Source organism: Erinaceus europaeus, chromosome 9 (genome assembly GCF_950295315.1).
Source record: "Erinaceus europaeus chromosome 9, mEriEur2.1, whole genome shotgun sequence".
In the NCBI taxonomy this organism is placed as follows: domain Eukaryota; kingdom Metazoa; phylum Chordata; class Mammalia; order Eulipotyphla; family Erinaceidae; genus Erinaceus; species Erinaceus europaeus.
This window is the reverse complement of record NC_080170.1, coordinates 37,661,169-37,684,868: the sequence shown is the minus strand read 5'-3', so window position 1 is coordinate 37,684,868 and position 23,700 is coordinate 37,661,169. Positions and strand designations below refer to the sequence as shown.

The 23,700-nt window shown below is 38.1% G+C and overlaps 1 protein-coding gene and 1 long non-coding RNA gene across 2 annotated transcripts in view; both read left to right on the top strand.

Moving 5' to 3' along the window:
* The window catches only part of LOC103119301 (arylacetamide deacetylase-like), a 523,062-nt gene that overhangs the window by 339,499 nt on the left and 159,863 nt on the right, over window positions 1-23,700 (top strand). The gene's annotated exons all lie outside the window — the stretch shown is intronic.
* On the top strand, window positions 5,220-9,210 carry LOC132540182 (uncharacterized). The gene is made up of 3 exons (XR_009551403.1): window positions 5,220-5,452; window positions 6,879-7,114; window positions 8,873-9,210. It is a non-coding gene; the product is annotated as an uncharacterized LOC132540182 (long non-coding RNA).

Genomic DNA, 23,700 nt, shown 5'->3' with positions numbered 1-23,700 from the left:
TTATTTCAGTATGCAATCATATGTAAGAATTATTCATGAGATTTTTATAGTACTTTTTATACACCATCTTCTAATTTAATGCCAATTTTACATTCATGGCTCACCTTACTTTAGACTATTCAGACTAGAGCAGTTGGACAGTGCAGTTGGACTCCATGTTAATTTTATTTTTTCTGCCTGATCTAAGTAAAAAAGGAGAAATTGAATGACTATGGATTTCCAGACTAGTTTAATGTGGTAAATACAAATAAGATGTTTAACACATCGCAAGCATTCATACAGAAGTGAACCTAGGTTCTGAAAATAGACTTTATGTATAAATCTCATTGGTCTGCACAAGTCAATGACCTATTCTTGGGCACCTCTGCATATGCAGGCTTTTGCATCTACAAAGTAGCAAAAATATACTATTACATACCTCACAGAGGTGACAGTAAATTAAGTAAGTCAATATGCATTAAGCATACCCCAAGAGTGCTAAGTATATAACTGCTTTCTAAGTGTTGGCAGTTATTGTTGCTTTATTACTGTTATTATTATTACCTCTCAAAAGTGTTCCCTGGACCATCAGCATCACTTCCAAATTTGTTAGAAATGTAGAACTGCTGCTTAAGCGTCTCCGTTTCAACAAGATTCCCAGAAGATTCATATGCACATTAAATTAAGGAAAGCAATGTTTTAGAGATTAAGGAGAGATGTTTTTAAAATGACAAATATGACACTAGGGAATTGCAACTTATGCTGTCATTTTAAAAGAGAAAAAAACAAGTGCAGTAAGATTCTCCAGAGAAACAAGCTAAGGGGCTATATACATCGTGTTCACATATATACAGATGAAAAAGACAAATTATTGTAAGTTGTTGGTTCACACACCACTATGGAAGCTGAGAAGCCCCACTCACTTCCCTGTGAGGATGGAGATTTAGGAAGTCCTTGGTGTCACTGGTAGGCCTGAGAGCTGCAAAGTCAGTAGTGCAGACTCTACTCCAGTCTGTTTTTCAAATCTGAAGAGCTGAGAATTAAGGAGAGAGAGAGAGGGAGAGAGAAAATCTTTTCTTCTACCTCTTGTCTCCATTCAGGCCTTTTCCTTTGAGGGAGATCAATCTATTGACTTTACTCAGTCCACCAATTCAAATGGTAATATCTCCCTAAAACACCCATACAGACACACCCCAAAGTAATGTTTAACCAGGTATCTGGTTGCCCTGTGATCCAAGTTGAAACATAAAATTAACGGTCATACTGGGGAACCGTAGAGAGATTAAGCTTGTGGGGGAGCTGTACAAATATCAAAAACTAAAAAGGAAATTTGACATAAAGACAAAGTAAAAAAATAACGTCTTCTAATGATGACAATCAGCTTCAACTTTAATGATTCATCACTACCAAGATGATTAATTCCCAGTGGTAGAAGAAATACAAGAAATCATAGAAACAGTTGTCACCTGCCAGGGTCTCTGTGCTTCACCACCCACCTTTGCTAACAGATCACATGGGAAAAACAATTAGTTCAAGCTTCTATGGTCCTGGAGAAGAGGCTGAAGTAGGTGATCTTGCCTAATTTTTTAACTGTAGTAACTAAACCGGCAAAATCTTGATGATCCAACATTTCAGAGAATTAAATAGCACAACTAAAATTTGCATAACTTGGGAGTTGGGCTGTAGCGCAGCGGGTTAAGCGCAGGTGGCGCAAAGCACAAGGACCGGCATAAGGATCCCGGTTCGAACCCCGGCTCCCCACCTGCTGGGGAGTCGCTTCACAGGTGGTGAAGCAGGTCTGCAGGTGTCTTTCTCTCCTCCTCTCTGTCTTCCCCTCCTCTCTCCATTTCTCTCTGTCCTATCCAACAACGACAACAACAATAAAACAATAAGGGCAACAAAAGGGAATAAATAAAATAAAAATTTTTTTAAAAAAGGAATTAGTAAAAAAAAAAATTGCATAACTAGGTTTTTCTCATTTGGCTCTTGAGTCATACAACTGTACAATAGGTACTAACACTAGCATCAGCTATATAATAGCTAATATTGCCAGATGGCAGTTAATGCTGTTCAGGACTTAGAAAGTGGTAATTTGCCTAATCGTCATAACAACACCATGAAGCTAATATTACATTTATCCTTAATTCTTAAATAAAGAAAATTCAAGTACAGATGGCTTAAGTTGCTTTTTTTTTTTTAATCCATAAAACTGAGAAGAATTGAGCCCAGTTCAAACTCAAACAACCTAATTGAGGTGGTGGTGGTGGTTGTGTGTGAGGAGGTGGTAGTGGTGGTGGTATGGTGGTAGTAGTAAACTATTGAAGACTCAGCTGCCCAATGAGGAGTTGAGCAATAAATTTCAGCAGCTGGGAGAAAGCTTAGTGCATGAAGTCCTGAGTTCGATATCCAGCACCTGACTCTTTTTCATTCTCATTAAGCAAATAAATACAATAATAATAACTAATAAAATTCTATAAATCCCTCACTCTATAAAACACTTTATTCAAGGGTCTCTTAACCCAAAGGTATTTTCACATATATCTCTATCACAAAATATCTAGTAGATAAGCATTATTTCATAAATTGACTATTAAATTAGTGCTACATACAAAATTGAATATAAAGAAAGTGAAGTTTGGAAATGCATCATAGGTTTCATTGAAGAACCTCAAGTTAGTCTCAAATAGCCAGTAAGGACATTTTGCCAAGTTCTCAACTCCAAGACCTAGATGTAGTAGGAAGAAGTAGTGAGAAAATTTACCTTCCCAATTACCAAATTCCCAGACAGTTCTGATACATTCATGCCAGTGTGGTGACTTCCATCCCAAAAGATTATTGAAAATAAAAATTCTTCTTGTGTACTTAGTCAATCATATTAACTTGTATTATTCTCTGCCCTGCACCTGGGCTGATAAGGTGGAAGGATAAGAAGTTGGCTGGCTTTGTGTCCAGCCCATCCATCAGTAGTCGGAGTTACAGCTTTCTTCCTTTCGTCACTATAGTTCACCTTAGATACACAATGTGGCCAATGTCCAAACACTAAGTAATCCTTTTATGAGCCCTACACATTTGCTGGGTTTGGGGAAATTGCTTTGATGACTTTCCTGTTGTATAGTATTGCAAGTCTCTTCCTCTCCCTAGAGCTCCAGTGGAAAGTCTACTTTATAGTTTCTTCTTACTGGGTTATTCTTTACTGTTCATATGAACAGTATTTTGGGATACCTGTAAGATCTCCTCCAAATCCCCAGTTAATTCAGGTACCCTCTGCCCAGAAGATCTCACACATCTCTGTAACTTCAGCTCATGGACCAACAGCTAATCACAGGCAATCTCCTACCTTTTCCCAGAGTGCACTCTCTGTAATGTTTAACATCAGTACTCCTATCTGGTTTGTGGTAAAAAAAAAAAAAAAAAAAACACTTTTAGATAAGAGAATCACTCATTCCAGATCTAGTGGTGAAACAAATTCTGCATACCAAGTCATCAAAAAACAAAGACAATACATTCTCCATGGGAGAGGGGGTAGGGAAGAGATAGTTACATCCTTTTGAGCTTTGCTTATTACCCCCATAGCCACTTTTCATATTCACTGTTTGGATAGAATCACTCTGAAAAACATATGGAGAATACAACTTAGGAGACAGGCAGTGGCGCAAGTGGTAAATAAGCTAGAGTTAAGCAGTCCTCTGGTAAAAAACAAAAAATAAAAATAAACTTAAAAAATATCAGTAATGGCTCTTTTCTATTTTATCACAGTTCCATAATTATGTCTTTAAAATGTCAGTCATTTGTTAACTATACCAAATTTCCCATGAACTAATTAAAGTTCTTCCTTTGATATATTTTTAGTTTAAGTGTTTGAGAACCAAGTGTGGATCTCATAATGCAATAATATCTAAAAGTCTCTTTCTCACTCTCTTTTATACTGCCTTATTATGGTAATAATGATTTACAGGAGAGTCATTGTCACAAAGGCATGATTTCTTATTTCCCCTTGATAGGGGTTTGTACACCATTCCCACCAACAGTTTATAGTCTTCCTCCATCAATCTCTACTGGGTCCCCAACCTTCTCCCAACTCTTCTCCATTCTCCCCTTCCACTGGAGTACTTAGCTTTGTAGCTATAGGCCAAACCTAGTACAAAGTTCACTCTGTGTCTTCCCTTGTTTCTTTTAAATTCTCTTCTAATCTGCTCTCTTGTTACAACTTTTTTTTGTTGTTGCTATTGAGACATAAATTAATGACATCTTGCAGTGTCCCAACCCCAAGATTTTTGTTCTGTGGTGTGATTTCATGCACTTCCCTACTCTTAATCCTTAACATCCCTCATCCCTATCCTATTTGACTCCAGAATATTTTTTTTATATTGAGTGCTATAATTTCAGGATATTCTTTGCATTGAAAAGTGGCTACGTGCTCGTTTTTGTTCTTTGAGTTAACAGCTTATGGCCATGCTTTGGAAACTGATCCTCAAATTCCTGATTCTGAGTTTTGCCTTCATTCCAATATACTTATGCACCTCCATTCTTCTTCTAGCGTTTGCCCTTCTTCCATAGCCAGTCAACAGTGTCAGGTTGAGCCTGATGTCTGGTTGTTGCTGGCTTTGAAAGTGACTGGGATCCATGTGGATTCAGTTGGCTAGGAAGGATCGTCAGTTTCCCCAATAAATGGGTACTCACGGGATGCACCACGAGAAGGTCGATCCAATGCACCTCCATTAATATGTACCAGCTTTCATATTCACTGTTTGGATAGAATCACTCTGAAAAACATATGGAGAATACAACTTAGGGGACAGGCGGTGGCGCAACTGGTAAAACGTACACATTATAGTGCTTAAGGAAACAGGTTCAAACTGCTGGTCCCCATCTGCAGGGGGAAAGCTTCACGAGTGGTGAAGCAGGACCAAAGGTGTTTATCTGTCTCTCTCCCTATCTCCCACTCCCTTCTCAATTTCTCTCTGTCTCTATCCAATAATAAATAAATAGTTTTTTTTAAGTTAGAGAGAGAATACATCTTAAATACAAGGATAGGATTTTATGCTAAGTCATCATAAAATAGCTCCTAGTATAGGAACTGAATGAAGTAATAGTGAAGGACTCTTAATGACTGACCATGCCAATGATTTTTCATGACCATACAATAAAATACTGAGGGCTACGCCCCATAACAGTCTGATTAACATCCCTGGAAAGAATGTGCTAGTCACTGTGATATTAGCTGTTTAACTCTGGAGCAAGTTTTCCAGACATTATTTCATAAAATATGACCTCTTCAGTTAATGCATTTGTGTTTTGTTCTGACAAAGTATCTCTAAAATGTTGACTGCAGGAAAGTTCTCAGGCTGTGGCACTCGGAAACATCCTATATTCAGTGTGATCAATTCTGATTAAAGACTACAAATTCTACTGAATACTGAGTTGATGAACGAAAGGCAGACCTTTATGCCCTAGCATCTCAACTGGAAGCAAGGTAAGACTTGCCTTTGCTGTTAAGTGTTTGGTTTTTCATCTGTTGGTTTGTTTGCTTTAAATCTGTCAATATATCAACTCTGTAGAACTTTTTTAAAAAGAAATTTTAAAAATATTTTCATTATTTTTGTAGAGATAAAGGAATTGTGAGTGAAGGTGTGTGTGTGTGTGTGTGTGTGTGTGTGTAGAGGGGAGGCTGAAGCATTAATTCACCACTTGTGAAATTTCTCACCCTACAGGTAAGGGCCAGGGTCTTGAACCAGGGTCCTTGCACACTGTAACATACTCTCTCAATCCTGTGTGTCATCTCTGTAGAAGTTTTGCAAAGATCTCATGATGAATACACTTATAAGATTCATTACAGAACATGATAACCTCAGTGATATTACAACTTTAAAAAATAGTTTTGGAGGTGAGGGTAGATAGCATAATGGCTATGCAAAGAGACTCTCATGCTTGAAGCTCCAAAGTCCCAGGTTCAGTCCCTTGCACCATTATAAGCCAGAGCTGAGCAGCACTCTGGAAAGAGAAAAAAAAAAAAAAAAAAAGGAAAGTTTTTGCTTGTCCGTAGCAACCTTAAATAATTAAGCCAAATTTATGTCACTCTATTTTCTGTTTTAACCTGAAAAAAATTATTGGACTATGTGCCAAATGGTCTATTCTGACCTTTAACTAACTGTAACTATGAGAAAATCACTTTAATTTGTGATACTGTCAAGAGAAAATTCTCAAGGGTCTCTTGACATCGTGTATAGTCCCTGAGGAAAGGTCCTGACAGTCTTAGTTGTGCTCTGAAAGTATTACCCTTCTAAGGACTTCCATGTAGTCATCAAAGTCATTGAAAGTCAGAATTCAAGACTCTCAGACCAGAAGGATAAATTTGTTTTTCCACTACATTAAAGACAATGCTCTTCTCTGGTTTTAAGTTGGGCAGGTAGCTTTATAATTCATTACCGTATAACCAGGTATCCTGAACTCAGGACTTCTCATCTGTGACACAGAATTGTCCCTATACAACAAAGGGATAGGACGTGAACAGAAGCCCATACTTCTTGCTATGTTGTGAGTAATGAACTGTTATTTTTCTGATCCAGGAATTTTGCAATTTCTTTCACTTTTCATGACACGCTACAGCCTAACTTGCTACCTTGCAAGCAGAGTAAAATCTTAGTAGACGCTACAATTTGTTTATCTTTAGACTTACAGGACTAGTTTATGAGTTGGTTTTAAATTATTTATATTTAATTTTGATTCAGTAAAGAGTAGAAAGAGTCTGTTTTGTGTCCCCAACAGCCTATGACCTTCCAAGAACTGTACCTTTATATCAAAGTTCCAGACACTTTGACCATATTTCTGACCTGCTTAGAGCTGTCTGGGTGGGCCAGTGAAAGTATATGAGGCACATGTTTACTTTATTGTTTTGGCAGAAAGAAGAAACTGGAAATTGTCTGCTCTGACAAAAGAACAACAACAACAACATGAAGACAATTCACATGAAATAGAGTCTAACTCCCATGAGGAGAGAGAGACAGGCACAAAAGCTATTTTCATGAAAAACCACTGTGAGCTGTGCCTACTGACAAAGCATAAAACAAGGTGGAAGAAAGGAGAATTCTCTTTCTGTGTAGCAGTCCCTTACCTACACTGCATGATGGCTGACCAGGTACCAGTTTTATCTGTAGTAAATGGTCAAAGTGGCAGCAGTGACCACAGTACCAGAAAGGAGGTAGACATCCCCAGCAATCACAGCACTTACTAGTGCCAGCCAGGTCAGGGGCAAGGAATGATATTTGTAGAAGCAACTTTTAAGTACATATGAAGCAATGTTGGGTACTACTAGGAAGTTTACTGGGAAATTCGCATGTTATTGACTCACTTCTTGAGTAAGTTGGGACAAAAGCAAAAGTGTTGGATTTTGGTCTTTAACATTCATGTGGCCCCTATTGTACCCACAGGTTGTGAGGCAGGAGGGCACTTAGTATATTAAATACAGTGAAGTATGGGTGTTGTAACATAGCTTATTATTATGTAAACTCAGAACAGATAATAATTTGAGTGAGATCTTGAGCAGTGACTACACTTCTGTTAAGTAGCCAACAAAAATTTTAAAATAGTTTCTGGGGCATCAGAAAAGAGATAACTATTGCAAAAGCCTGATTATATATATCAAGTTGCATTTTTAATTGAGGTTTACAAAAGTCAAGATATCGATATGTTTAAGTTTGAATTCTAAGTAACCAACAGTCAAGTGTATTCTAAAGACACATTTTACTTATACAGACCTACACTTCTCACCTCAAGAAATCTATGGCTGTAGGGTTTCATGCTTTGCAAACTCAACTTCTAATATAATTCTTTAGATATATAGATCCACTGATAGTGTCTGCTCTTCCAGCCTGTAAAACTTGTACATTCAACCTGTGAGAATTTGCCAATAACCTTGATCCTCCATTTTCCCCCAAATGATGTGAATCACACACATAGTACTTTGCTTTCCAATTAGCAATTAACTAAACAGATGACTTATCTAATAAATAAGACTCAGTAAATGCATAATTCTCTAATTATATAACTTCTAATTTATAAATCATTCGACTCGGTTTTTAGACTCATCCATCAAAGTTGGCAAGAAAATTTTGAAGGAATGAATATTTGAGTGTCTTCTATTTAAACAGGCATTTGAAATCAAATGGAGAAATATCTCTAAAAGATTCATGCATTACACTTGATAGGGAATGTGAGGTGGGGCCAGTGATGATCCTACTGGTCTTTGTGACTTCATGTCTTAAAATTTCCTATCTCAGGCCTAGACCTCAAATAGATCCCTCTCTCCACTGTCACTGGTCATCTCCATCAGGAACAACATAATGGACCCCTTTGGGGGCCCCCATAGGACCTTGCCCTCAATGTGGATCAATAATGGTAGAGACTTCCATTTTCCAAAGGGAGGTTGGGTAACATACTCTACCTACCATCTGAGGAAGATGGGTCCTAAAAGTGGTGCAACCTGGAATGTTCTTAGCCATGACCACAGAATGTGAGCTTGGACCTACAGAAGTGCAGAGGTTATATAGGCTCCTGTGCTGAATATGGGCCCCAGATCAAATCAATGGGGCTTATAGTCCATAATATTTATACACTTTCCCCACATTTGGGAGCTACTCTCTTCTCTGACCCAGCTTTCTATCCCTTTTTCCAGCCATGACATCATCTCTCCAGACAATAACTTGGGTCCACCTGCATATCAGATGTCAGCCTCAGGCAAAAGCTAGTAAAGTCATGGGCCACTGGAATATAACTAAAATAGACCTAACAACTTTTTCCAAAACAAAGACTCCAAATCTTCATCTGCAATATTCAAGCCTTTAGGTTTGTGATTAGTCAACAATTTGTTTGACTTTATATCTTAAGTCCTTTTCAGCCACCAGGTTCCAGATGCTACCATGATGCCAACCAGACTTCCCTGGGCAGACAACCCCACCAATATGTCCTGGAGCCCCGCTTCCCCAGATCCCTGCACCACTAGGGAAAGAAAGAGACAGGCTGGGAGTACGGACTGACTTGTCAATGCCCATGTTCAGTGGGGAAGCAATTACAGAATCCAGATCTTCCACCTTATGCACCCCATAATGATCCTGGGTCTATACTCCCAGAGGGATAAAGAATAGAAAAGCTATCAAGGGATGGGATGGGATACGGAGTTCTGATGGTGGGAATTGTATGGAATTGCACCCCCTCTTATCCTACGGTCTTGTCGGTGTTTTCATTTTACAAATAAAAATTATTTTAAAAAATCTCTGTCTCTAGGTGATCACTTTGTTTTGTTCACCATAAGCTGCAGAGCATTAGCTTGTAAGTAATATAATATTATGTATTAAATTACATTATTGAAAATGATCCTTGACTTATTAAATCACCTTGCTTCACTGAAACAAGGGCTTTTCTGCTTTCTAAAAAAGTGCTATGTTTTTTTTTACAAGCAGCTGATACAAAATGTCCAGCATCATAAATATTTGTCTTTAGGGTAAGGCCACTGAGCTGTTATATCTTGTGATTCCAACTTTGACACCCATGTTGGTTGTTTTACAGCTAAGTGGTCTGTGGCTCTCTGTGGCTTCACAGTAAGGTGAGACAGGTGTGGAAAATGATGGCAGCAATACCTTCTACTGTAGCTATTCTTTAGACCATAAAGTTCTGATATCCCTCCCATCAGTAGTTAGATCTGTCTGTATTTATTTCTTGTGAATACATCTGCCTCTAATCTCATAATATTTCCTTACTATAGTTATTTCCTTTTGGATACATTCAGTGATTATAAATAAGTAACATTTGAGCCTGGAGTTCCTAGCTAAGAACAATGGAATAAATCCATGACACACACATACACACACACACTCCTCACTGAATCCTTTAAAAATTCCTGATCCACAGAATCCATGAGCACATTTCAATTTTATATGCCACTAAATTTTAGACTGTTTAGCATGAAGCTATAATAACCTGGACAATTCATTGTCCCTAAATTCTCTTTATTTCTCTCATGACAAATCATTCTGCACTATTGTGCTATATTAATACTTTCTCACTGTTTGAATTTTCTTACTTCTGTGAAATATTCTTAAAAATTGTTTTTTCTTTAGTTTAGTCTCAAATTTTTTTCATGGACATAATCACATAATCATCTGCAGTGATCTTAACAGTATTTTGAAGAGCAAGAAAGAACTGCAATTGCAAAAACCCTAGGGTAGAAACAAGACTGGCTGGGGGTTGAGGAAACAAAACCCGGCATCCATCCAGGTGTCTCTGAAGAACAGAAATGTCAGAGACCTCTATTATCTGGAGTTTCCCCCAGCCATGTCCCAGAGTCTGTCTGTCTGTCTGTCTGTCTCTCTCTCTCTCTCTTTCTTTCATTCGCTTCCTTTTAATCTTCTCTTGGCCTCTCAATTTCTCTCTATCCTATTAAGCACAAGAATTTTTTTAATTAATGAGTGAATAAATATTTTTAAAAAAACATATTTCTCCAGTCTTGTTTTTCTCAGCCTCTCAGATATTGCAGACAGAAACTCTTAGTACTTAGTTTAGTGTCTAGTACTTACTAGACATGAAACATTTGTGGAACTGATGTTTCTTCTTCCAACTACTGCCTCACTCTTTTCCATTCCTTCATATTTTTAAAGAGCCATCTTCTCTCATTTATTTTTATCCTTATTTTTATGCAATATCCTTCTTGTTCCGTTGAAGTTGTTTACGTCTTATAAAAGTGAAAGTGAACAATAATCATTTGTTTGCTAATTCAATAGCTCCTTATTAGTCTTTTTTCTGTTTGACCTCTTTGCGATATTAGAGTTATTCCCACCTCACATTTGAAATTCTTTGGGCTTTTGTCAAGCTGTTTCACAGATCTCTCCCTCTTTGTGCTTATCATTGAAGTCGGTAGTTATGAAGGTCCTACCTTCAGGCCCTGTTCCATTTTCATTCTCTTTACTCTTTCTAGATATTTTCATCCACTCCTAGGATTCCAGTGCCAAAATGTATTTTGATGATGTCTAATGTGACATGCAAGTCTTCACATTATTTTCTGAATGTTTTTCTGTGTATGCTGAGCATCTCCTATCAGTGCATTTTAAAAAACACAACAACAATAAGAAAGGATTGAGTAGCTTAGGTAATATCAGAGGAATAAAGGAAGGTTTACTGGAGAATTCCAGGCATCCAAGGGATGAAATATATGGCTGCTAAAAGAGGCCAAAGTCCTGAGCAGAATTTCAGAAACAGGCTTTCTTCTTCTCTCACCTGTAACTTTTTGAATGGATTGTGTTTATTCTTTTCTTTCAGTAACAAACTATGTTTGTTAGCCCACATGTTGGAATGTGAGAACTAAAGTTCAAGTTAGCACATTTTCAGTTTCATACATCCACAGAAAGCCCTGATTTGCTTCTCTCTTCTAATTAAAGGATAGACAGTGGTGCATCCTAGGAAGATTTTACCCACACAAAATTCATGTCAGCCACCAAAAAATGTCAACTGAATGATGGCTGCTTCTAGAAGAGACTCATCTCAAAGACAATTGAGAAGAGATAAGATTTGCTTAGCTAGTAGGTAGAAGTGAAGAGTATAATGAAAATAACACACAAAAAAACTGAAAGGCAAAAATTCAAGTCTAACCTTGAAAGACTTTACTCTCTGTGAAATGGTACATAACTGCAATAAAATGAGAAGGGTTTAAAAAATAGTTGGCTAAAACAAGCAACAGGTTTCACTATGATGCCCCATAGACAGATGAAACTCATGTTCATTGTTACCTACCAAACCAACTTTACCTACTGAAAGAAAAAGAGAGAGAGAATGGTCCAGGAAGTGGTAAAATGGATATAGCTTTGGACTCTCAAATGTAAGGTCCCCAGTTCAACCCCCAGCTGCATATGTACCAGAGTGACGTTTGGTTCTTTATTTCTCACTCTGCCTATCTTCATCAATCAGTAAATAAAATCTTTACAGAGAGAAAGAGAGAATTCCAGGTAAGAGGATAACTTTTTACCTAAAAAGTTCAATGTATAATGCTAAACTATATTTGATTCAATTCCATCCTATCTATTGATATATTAAAACATTACCTGGTGACTATATTTTCAGCTTCGTTGCTATAAATATATATATATAATATAATAATGAGAAAAATAGAAGATAGGAGGAGAGAGAAAAAGAACCAAACATCACTCTGGTACATATGCTGTTAGAGATCAAACTTAGAACCTCATGCATGAGAGTTTAGTGCTTTATCCACTGAGCTACATCCTGGATCACAGCCATTGCCTTCTTACGCAACTTTACATCTTTTGACTCCACTCTGGTTTCTCTGATCTTGATATTTCCTCTTCTGACCTTTGTTCATGTTAAACCTGTAAGTTACAAACCTTATCCTCCACATTTAAAAGCTATCACAACCTATAGAACAGAATACAAATGTTCCAGCTTATATCTGGTCCATCCTCATGCAAAGAATCTCATCATTTGCCTGATTCAATTTCAAAAATTCTATTATTTATTCAATTGCCTGGATTTTATATATGCCAATTTCCAACCATGAAACTGTCCAACTTGCTTATGTGACAAAAACTTCCTCATTTTTTTCAGATTAATCTCCAGACCTAATTAAAATATCATCTATTCCAAAAAACCCATTATGACTCTTCACATCAACAAAAAAAATTAATCTTAACTACCTTAATTCAGCTTAGTATAATGTTTCTAGCACCTCTTGTTTTCTTCCTTACAGGTTATTTGTTTTATGCATTAGCATTTGGACAGTATAATGCATTCTGTGTTTTCCTGTCTTCATTTAGAATATCACAGGATTTTATGTGAAGAAAGAATATGTGAATATTAATAAATGAAAATTATGCTAATTTTTATTATTGATTACAGAGTTTTTTTTCATTTTTATTTAAGAAAGGATTAATTAACAAAACCATAGGGTAGGAGGGGTACAATTCCACACAGTGGAGATGTGAGGTTCCTGCTGTCTTAGGGTTCAAAAAGACAATCGATAGTTAATGTTATCATCACATTATTTGGTAATTGGGTTAACTTTGAAAAGTCCTTTTGTTAGGGTTTGCTGTACAGTATCCAGTATCTTGTATATAGCTGTGCTATTGGATGCTTCTAATCTACTTGGTCTAGGCTTTTGAGAGAGTCTGCATATCATATACACAGCCTATATATTAAAAAGATTCAGTTTGTGTTTTGAAAAACTTTGAGACATACAATTGATTTTCCCCCTCATATTAATTAACTACTGATTTGCATGTCTACATTTTTCTAGGAGTGTACATAAACACCATTACCAACACCAAAAGACTGTGACCCATCCCTCCCGCCCACTCCCACCCCCCACTGGCGCAGGAAGCTGCATGTCTACCCCTCACCACAGGGTGTTTACTTTGGTGCCCTACTTACAATTTGATCAGGTCCTGCTTTTAGTTTCCCTTTCAGATCTTCTTAGTCAACTTCTGTTGATGAGTGGAATCATCCCATACTCATCTTTATCTTTCTGACTTAGCTCACTTAACATAATTCCTTCTAGCTCTGTCCAAGATGGGTCAGCGAAGGTGGGTTCATTGTTCTTGATAGCTGCATAGTATTCCATTGTGTATATATACCACAGCTTTCTCAGCCACTCATCTGGTATTGGGCACCTGGATTGCTTCCAGGTTTTAGCTATTATGCATTGTGCTGCTATGAACATAGGAGTACACACCTCTTTTTGCTTGGGTGTTATGGAGTCCTTGGGGTATAACCACAGGAGAGGAATTACTGGATCATATGGAAGGTCCATGTCTAGCCTTCTGAGAGTTTTCCAGACTGCTCTCCACAGAGGCTGGACCAATTTACATTACCATGAGCAATGCAGAAGGGTTCCTCTGTCCCCACAGCCTCTCCAGCATTTGTTGCTGCTGTCCTTTTTGATGTATGCCATTCTTACACGAGTGAGGTGGTATCTTATTGTTGTCTTAATTTGGATTTCTCTGACAATCAGTGACCTAGAGCAGTTTTTCATATGTTTGTTAGCCTTTTAGATCTCCTCTGTAGTGAATGTTTTGTTCATATCCTCTGCCCATTTTTGGAGGCGGTCATTTGCTTTTTTGGTGCTAAGTTTGCTGAGCTCTTTATATATTTTGGTGGTTAGTTTCTTGTCTGATGTATGGCATGTGAAGATCTTCTCCCATTCTGTGAGGGGTCTCTTTGTTTGTTTAATAGTTTCTTTGGATGTGCAGAAGCTTTTCAATTTGATGTAGTCCCATTGGTTTGTTTCTGCTTTTCTTTGCAATTGGGTTTGATTCATCAAAAATGTCCTTGAAGTTTAGGTGGGAAACTGTTTTACCAATGTTTTCCTCTAAGTATTTGATTGTTTCTGGTGTAACATCCAGGTCTGAAATCCATTTGGAGTTGATTTTTGTTTCTGGTGAGATAAAGTGGTTCAATTTCATTCTTCTGCATGTTACAACCCAGTTTTCCCAGCACCATTTATTGAAGAGAGCCTCCTTTTTCCATTTAATCCTTTGGGCCCCCTTATCAAAGATTAGATGTCCATAGGTGTGGGGATTTATTTCTGGGCTTTCAATTCTGTTCCACTGGTCTGTGTGCCTATTTTTGTTCCAGTACCATGCTGTTTTGATGATGATGGCTTTATAATATAGTTTAAGGTCTGGGAGTGTGATGCCTCCATTTCTGTTTCTTTTCCTCAAGATGGTTTTGGCAATTCTAGGTGTTTTCATGTTCCAGATAAATTATTGTAGTGTTTGTTCTATTCTCTTAAAGAAGCTTGGTGGAACTTTGATGAGTATTGCATTAAACTTGTATATGGCTCTGGGGAGAATATTCACTTTGATGATATTTATTCTTCCAATCCATGAGCATGGGATATCTTTCCATTTCTTGGTATCAGTTTCTATTTCCTTGAGTAGCAACTCATAGTTTTCAGTATACATGTCTTTCACTTCTTTGGTCAACTTTATTCCTAGGTATTTGATTGATTTTGCTGAAACAGTAAGTGGGAATGATTTCTCATGTCTTCTTCTCAGATTTAGTGTTTGCATAAAGAAATGCCACTGATTTTTGTACATTGATTTTATAGCCTAATACCTTGCTATATTGCCTAATAACTTCCAGTAGTTTTCTGCTGGATTCTTTAGGTTTTTCTATGTATACTATCATATCATCTGCAAATAGTGAGAGCTTGACTTCTTCCCTTCCAATCTGTATTCCTTTGATTCCTTTCTCTTGCCTGATTAATATGGAAAGAACTTCCAATAATACGTTGAAGAGTAACGGTGACAGTAGACAGCCCTGTGTAGCCCCCGATCTGAGGGGGAATGCTTTCAGCTTCTGTCCATTGAGTATGATGTTGACTGTAGGTTTGCTATATATAGACTCCACTATCTTGAGGAATATCCCATCTATTCCCATTTATTGTAGAGTTTTGAGCATGAATGGGTGTTGGATTTTGTCAAAGGCTTTCTCTGCATCTATTGAGATAATCATGTGGTTTTTGGCTTTGCTTTTATTGATGTGGTGAATGACATTGATTGACTTATGGATGTTGAACCAGCCTTGCATTCCTGGGATGAATCCCACTTGGTCATGATGGACAATCTTTTTGATATGTTGCTGTATCTGGTTGGCCAAGATCTTGTTTAATATTTTGGCATCTATGTTCATCAGAGATATTGGTCTGTAGTTCTCCTTTTTTGTTCTGTCCCTGTCAGCTTTTGGTATCAGGGTGATGTTGGCTTCCTAGAAGGTGGAAGGGAGTATTCCTGTTTCTTCAATCTTATGGAATAGCTTAAGAAGTATGGGTACTAACTGTTTCCTGAAAGTTTTGTAGAATTCGTTTGTGAAGCCATCTGGTCCAGGACTTTTGTTGTTGGGGAGGTTCTTAATAACGGTTTCAATTTATTTGTCTTGATTGGTACTTTTAGATTTTGTAGTTCTTCTTGGTTCAGTTTTGGTAGGGCATATGCTTCTTGGAATTGTTGCATTTCTTCCAGATTCTCTAGCTTGGTGGCATATAGTTCTTTATAGAAGTTTCGCAGGATTCTCTGGATTTCTGTGGTGTCCGTTGTGATATCTCCTCCATTGTTTACAATTCTATTAATTTGAGTCTTCTCTCTTTTTTGTTTCATGAGTCTGGCTAGGGGTTTGTCAATTTTGTTTAATCTTTCAAAGAACCAACATGTGGCGTCATTGATCTTTTGTATGGTTCTTTTATTTTCGATGTTGTTTATTTCTGCTCTAACTTTAGTGATTTCTGTCCTTCTGGTTGCTTTAGGGTTCCTTTGTCCCTCTTCCTCTAAGTCCTTGAGGTGTGCAGTAAGGTCGTTCATTTGAGCTTTTTCTTGTTGTTTTATATGTGATTGTATGGCTATAAGTTTCCCTCTCAGTACTGCTTTAGCTGTGTCCCAAATATTTTGATAGGTTGTGTATTCATTTTTATTTGTTTCCAGGAACATTTGAATTTCCTGCTTGAGTGAATCCCTGACCCAGTGGTTCTTTTTTTTTTTTTTTTTTTTTTAATTTTTTATTTAAGAAAGGATTAGTGAACAAAAACACAAGGTAGGAGGGGTACAACTCCACACAATTCCCACCACCCAATCCCCACAACCCACCCTCTCCCATGATAGCCCTCCCATTCTCTATCCCTCTGGGAGCATGGACCCAGGGTCGTTGAGGGTTGCAGAAGGTAGAGGGTCTGGCTTCTGTAATTGCTTCCCCGCTGAACATGGGCGTTGACTGGTCGGTCCATACTCCCAGTCTGCCTCTCTCTTTCCCTAGTAAGGTGTGTCTCTGGGGAAGCTGAGCTCCAGGACACATTGGTGGGGTCTTCAATCCAGGGAAGCCTAGCCAGCATCCTGGTGGCATCTGGAACCTGGTGATTGAAAAGAGAGTTAACACAAAGCCAAACAATTTGTTGAGCAATCATGGATCCCAAGTTTGGAATAGTGGAGAGGAAGTGTTAGGGAGGTACTCACTGCAAACTCCAGTGTAATCCTGCTTTCAGGTATATATTTTGCAGTAGTTTATGGATGCGTGTGGACCCAGTGGTTCTTAAGGAGTATGTTCTTTAGTTTCCAAATTCTGTGACTGTTAATAATTTTCTGTTTGTTGTTAAATGTTAGTTTTACTCCACTGTGGTCTGAGAAGATACTTGGGATGATTTCAATGCTCTTGAATTTATTGATGCTGTCTTTGTGGCCTAACATGTGGTCTATCCTTGAGTATGTGTTATGTGGATTTGAAAAGAAGGTGTATTCCAGTTTTTTGGGGTGAAGGACTCCGAAAATGTCCAAGAGGTCTAGTCTGTCAATCTCTTCATTCAATTCTCTTGTATCTTTGTTGGTTCTCTGTTTTCTTCATCTGTCTAAGTTTGAGAGTTGGGTATTGAAGTCTCCCACTATTATTGTATTACTATTTATGTAGTTTTGAAATTCTTTCAGTAATTGTTTGACGTATTTAGATGGTCCCTCATTGGGTGCATAAATGTTAATAATTGTTAAGTCTTCTTGGCTGATTGATCCTCTAATCATTATGTAATGTCCTTGCCTATCTTTTATTACTTTATTTAATTTAAAGTCTATTGTGTCTGAGATGAGAATGGCTGTTCCTGCCCTTTTTTGTGGTCCGTTAGCCTGTATGATAGTTTTCCATCCTTTCACTTTAAGTCTGTGTTTATCTTGTTGTGACATATGGGATTCTTGCAAGCAGCATATGGTTGGGTTATATTTTCTGATCCATCCCCCCACTCTGTGCCTTTTGACGGGTGAGTTTAAGCCATTGACATTTATTGATATTATGGATTTAATGTATTGTAGTGCCATTGTTGAAAAAAAAAATTTTTTTTTTGTTTGCTCCAATATATTGCCAGTATTATAGTGATGTTCTTGTTTATAAAAGGCCTTTTAGACCTCTTTCTGGGCCTGTTTGGTGATGGTTGCCTCCTTTAACTGTTTGTCTAAGAAGGTTTTGATCCCTCCATCTAGTTTGAATGAAAGTCCAGCAAGATAAATTATCCTTGGTTGAAACCCTTTTTCATCAGGGCTCAATAGATATCTTGCCATACTCTTCTGGCTTTTAGAGTTTGAGCAGAGAATTCTGCAGATAATCTTATGGGTTTTCCCTTGTATGTGACTTTTTGTTTCTCTCTTGCGGCCTTTAGGATCCTTTCTTTATCCTTACTTCTTCTCATTGTGACTATGATGTGTCTTGGTGTCTTCAGGTCTGGGTTCATTCTGTTTGGAACTCTCTGGGCCTCTTGAATCTTGATATCCTTTCTGTTATTCAGGTCTGGGAAGTTTTCTTCTATTATTTCCTCTAGAATGTTTGCTTCCCCTTCCTCTCTTTCTTTCTCGGGCAGGTCAATTATATGAATGTTACTTCTTTTGAGATCATCCCATATGTCTCTGTTGTTGTTTTCAGTGTCTCTCAATCTCTTTTTGAGCTCTTTCACCTCTTTCTTAGTTTTCTCTAACTTATCCTCTGTCTGACTAATTCTGTTTTCTGCTTCTGTTAGTCTGCTTTCCCTTGCCTCAGCTTCTTTCTTCATTATAGCTATTTCAGCTTTCAGTTCTCTAATTACCTCAAGATAATCAGTATTTTCCTTGGGGGTCTCAACTGTTGTTTACCTAATACTGCCATTCCTTTCCTCCAATGTTGTTTTCATTTCTGTGATTAATAAGTTTATTATTGCTTGCATACTTTTCTTATCTATGGTTACTTCTGGCTGATTTGTAGTTTCTTTTGGGCTCTTCATTTATTGGAGTAGCAGTTCTATTTGGTTTTGATCTACCCACTTTTTTGATTTATGTGTTTCTTTTTTATGCTCTGTTGTTCCTCAGTTGTTGTGTCTTGAGCACAAGCAACACTGTACTAAATACCTTTATGACAATTGCACTCACCAACCTCAGGAATTACAGTAGCAACTGAAGCAAATATTGAAGCAGTTTAATCACTGCCAGTTAGCCAAACAATGTCTCCAGTCCGTAAAAAAATAGTAACCAAATCCCAGTGAAGAAGAAAGAGAAAAGAAAGAAGGGATAGCAAGAATAGACAGTTATGTGAATCTACTATCCACTGTATATTCTAGGGGTAACAAGGGGGGAAGGGATGTAGAGCAGAGATACAAACATAGAGAGTTCACTCTGAGTCAGATTTCTTCCCCAAAATAAATCACAAATTCAGAAATGCAAATAAGAAGGAAGGAAGAAGTGTATGACAAGATAAAAAAAAAAAAGGAAAAAGAGACAAGAGAGAGAAAAGAGAAAAGATAAGAAAAAGAGCTGTAATTAAAGAGCAGTGAAAGGAAAGTTTTTTTTATTACCTTATTTTTAATTTAATTTAATTTTTTTAATTAGCTAGGAGGAGGAGGGAGGGGAGAGTCTGTAGAGGAGGTAAGAGTAACGAGACAAGTTCCTCCCACAATAGATAGATGCCCACTACCCTAGCAATGAAAGATACCCTAAGAGTTAATTCTGACCAACCTAAAGGGGGGAAATATATTCCTTTATATAATATTAATAATAAAATAGAGCAGGGTAAAAAAAAAACCCTGTCCCAGATTACCTCAAACCTCTTGATCAGAGGTAGCTGATTCTTAAGAAAGAGAAAGAAAAAAAAAAAAAAAAACCTCAGGACTAGACCTAGACAAGGATAGCTGAAATAGACAGTTATGCAAATCTACTATCCACTCTATATTCTAGGGGTAGCTAAAGGAGGAAGGGAAGTTGAGCAGAGATACTCTCAGTGAGAGTCTAACTCTGAGTCAGAATTCTTCCCCAAAGTAATTCCCAAATGTGTATCAGTGAATTCAAAAAAGCACACTGTTTGGTGGTGTGGGGGATGAAGCCTGTAGCTTTGGAAGCTGTAGGATTAAGGAAGAAAGGATGACAAGAATGAGAAAAAGAAAAAAAAAGAAAGAGAGAAAAAAGAAAAAGATAAGAAAAAGAACAGCCATAAAAGAGTGGTGAAAGAGTTTTTTTATTTATTTATTTTTAATTATTTAATTAGCTATGTGGGGTGAGGTGGGGGGGTTTGGCTACTTAGAAAGAAAAAAGGCCAGAGGTTTCAGAAGGGTATAGACTTAGAATGAATGATACTCCCTGGTGGGACAGGAATCTTGGTAAAGAAAGAGGCTCAGCAGGGGAGCCTGCTAGAAGCTGGTCCCCAGGACTGGTTACAGGGGGAAGGGGGAAGGGGGAGGAGGTGTGCTTAATAATTTAAAAGAAAGAAAAAAAATTTCCCCTTTTTTTCTACTCTTTGTTAACCCAAATTAAGTTATAGTCACCTCCTTGGTGTAACCGTTAGGACCCCTTATTGACTGGCCTACTAAAGGCAGAAAATCCTACTGTTTCCAGAAAATGTGGTCAGAGCTCAAGCCACTAGCGGCTTCTCAGTCTGCCATCTTCCAGGAACCCCCCAATTACAGGTTTTTTAAATGGCGCCTGTGGGGGATGCAAAAATTTAGATCAGGAGAAATCTGTTTTCAGTGCCATGTCTTATACACCATAATTCAACTTAAAAATCGCTACTGAGTTCACCCAGTGTGATCCACGACACTACTGAAATAGCAACATCAACAAGCAGTCTACTCTGTAGGACTTAGAATGGCAATATATACAAATGTCGATGTTGCCAATTAGATTATGAATGCCAAAGTTGCAAAAACAATACCTCTATGGGGAGAAAATAGAAAGAAAATATTAATTTTGTTGGGAAACCTGCACTGAAAATAGGACCATTTAGTACAGAGGGCACATAGTCTCTGATAATATCCCAATGGTCAACTAAATGAACACTGTGTTGTTGCTGTTTAATTCTGCACAAATGTGTTGCATAGTGTATACATTCTGTCTTATAAAGACTAAATTATTTTTGTTAATTTACAACCACAGTCATGATTGATCATGCCTATAAAAACCAGCCTACACAAGCATTCTTAAAAACACACATCCAGGACTACAGATGGTGGTGATTTCATCAGCTGAGCTTTCAGCTCTACATTTGAAAATAAGGCAAAGATTAACATGTGTTAAAGTGAGGGTTTGCTAAGGCTTAACTTTGGGTATCAGATTGCCTGTATAGAGCAGTAAGTCAAATACCAAGCCAAGACAAAAGTATTTGTTCTTCACTCAGGCTCGCAACTCCAGGCATCATGTATTTAAGAGTAAGCTTACAGGAAAGACTTTGGAGAATAGAGCAGAAAGCTGGCAAGCAAACTGTTCCCAATTAAGCAACTAAATCTTATGAGCACAACTACAATAAATGGTTGGAGAGTTGAACAAAACAAAGCTTGGTGTGTGATGACGTCTTGTTTTTCTCATTGCATTGTTTTCTTTCCTGTTTCTCTCATTATTCACCTACCTCCTATTACATGTACCTCAGTCACTCCAAAGCTAATGTTGTCAGACAAAGTAAGGACTACAGAAGTTGAATAAGGACAAGAGACTGGCACACTTTAATGATGATTCTTTAGTCACTATCAAGCCATCCCATCATCTGGGGCCCCAGTCAGGAAGTCCTGGAATTCCCACCCAGACATGATGGACCTAGACATCTAACAGATCCCTCTCTCCACTGTCACTGGTCATCTCCATCAGGAACAACACAATAGACCCCTTTGTGGGCCTTATAGTACCCTGCCCCTAGTGTAGATCAACAATGGTAGGGAATGTTTGATTCCCTGAAGGAAGGTTGGATAACATACTCTACTTATCACACGAAGATGTGTCCTTAAATTAGGGAAGCCTGGAAAGGTTCTAGCCATGACCACGGAATGCGAGCCCAAATCTACAGGGATGCAGAGGTTACATAGGCTCCTGTGCTAAATATGGGCCCCAGATCAAACTGATGGGATATACAGTTAAGAATATTCACATACTTTTCCCATATTTGGGAGCTATTCTTTTCCCTGATCCAGCTTTCAGGTCCTTTTTCCAACTCTAACACCATCTCCCCAGACAATAACGTGGGTCCACCTGCATATCAGATGTCAGGGTCAGGCAAAAACTAGTATAGTCATGGGCCTCTTGGAATATGCCTGAAACAGACCTACCATCTTTTTCCAAAATGGAAACCCCAAATTTTCATATGCAATATTCTTGCCTTTAGGTTCATGAGTAGTCAACAGTTTGTTCTGCTTTATATCTTAATTCTTTTTTGGCCACTAGGTTCCAGATTGTACCATGATGCCAAACTGACTTCCCTGGGCAGACAACCCTGCCAATGTGTCCTGGTGCCCTGCTTCCCCAGATCACTTTCCCAGTAAGGGAAAAGAGGGAGACAGGATGAGAGAGACAGGTCAATGCCCATGTTCAGCAGGGAAGCAATTACAGAAGCCAGATCTTCCACCTTCAATACCCCATAATGATCCTGGTTCCATACTCCCAGAGGGATAAAGAATAGGAAAGCTATCAATGGGGGAATTGAATAAGGAGTTCTAGTGGTAGGAAGTGCGTAGAATTGTACCCCTCTTATCCTATAGTCTTGTCAATATTTCCATTTTATAAATAAATAAATAAATTTTAAATTACATCTTAATAGAATATAAGAGCATAAATGGCTTGAGTGAAATGTGTGTAACAAAGATAAGACTTCAAAGTTCCTGGAAAAAAAAAAAAGCTAACCTTATCAAAGCAAGGACTACAAAAACTGAAGAAGGGTAAGAGACTGGCATACTTTAATGATGACTCTTTAGTCACTATCAGGCCACCCCATCAGATGGGGCCTAGTCAGGGAGTCCTGAGATTCCCAAACAAACATGATGGGCCTAGACCTCAAATAGATCCCTCTCTCCACTATCACTGGTCATCTCCATCAGGTACAACACAATAGATCCCTTTGTGGACCCTCATAGGACCATGCCCTCAACTTGGATCAACAATGGTAGAGAATGGTCCATCCTCCAAAGGGAGGATGGACAACATACTCTGTACTCCACCCAAGGATATGAAATTGGGGCAGCATGGAACATTCCTACTCATGACCACAGAATGCAAGTTTGGACCTGCAGGGATGCAGAGGTTACATAAACTCCTAAGCTGAATATAGGTCCCAGATTAGATCAAATCTATGGGGTTTACAGTCAACAATGTGTATGTACCTTTCCCATATTTGAGAGGTACTCTCTTCCCTGATCCAGCTTTCCATCCCTTTTTCCACCCATGACATCATCTCCCCAGAAAATAAATTGGTTCCACCTGCATATCAGAGGTCAGGCTCAGAAAAAAACTAATATAGTTATAATGCCTTTTGAATATAATTAAAATAAGACTGCTAGCTATCTTCAAAACAGAGACCCCAAATATTCATATGCAATATTACAGTCTTTAGGTTCATGATTAGTCAACAATTTATTTGACTTTATATGTTCTTTTTTCAGCCACCAAGTTCCAGATAATACTATGATGCCAACTGGACTTCCCTCAGCAGACAACCCCCAATGTGGTCCTGGAGCCCCGCTTCCCCAGAGCCTTGCCCCACTAGGGGAAGAAAGAGACAAGCTGGGAGTATGGATTGACCTTCCAATACCCATATTCAGCAGGGAAGCAATTACAGGAGCCAAATCTTCCATCTTCTGTACCCCATAATGACCCTGGGTCCATACTCCCAGAGGGTTAAAGAATAGGAAAGCTATCAGGGAAGGGGATAGGCTACAGAGTTCTGGTGATGGGAATCGTGTGGAGTTTTGCCCCTCTTATC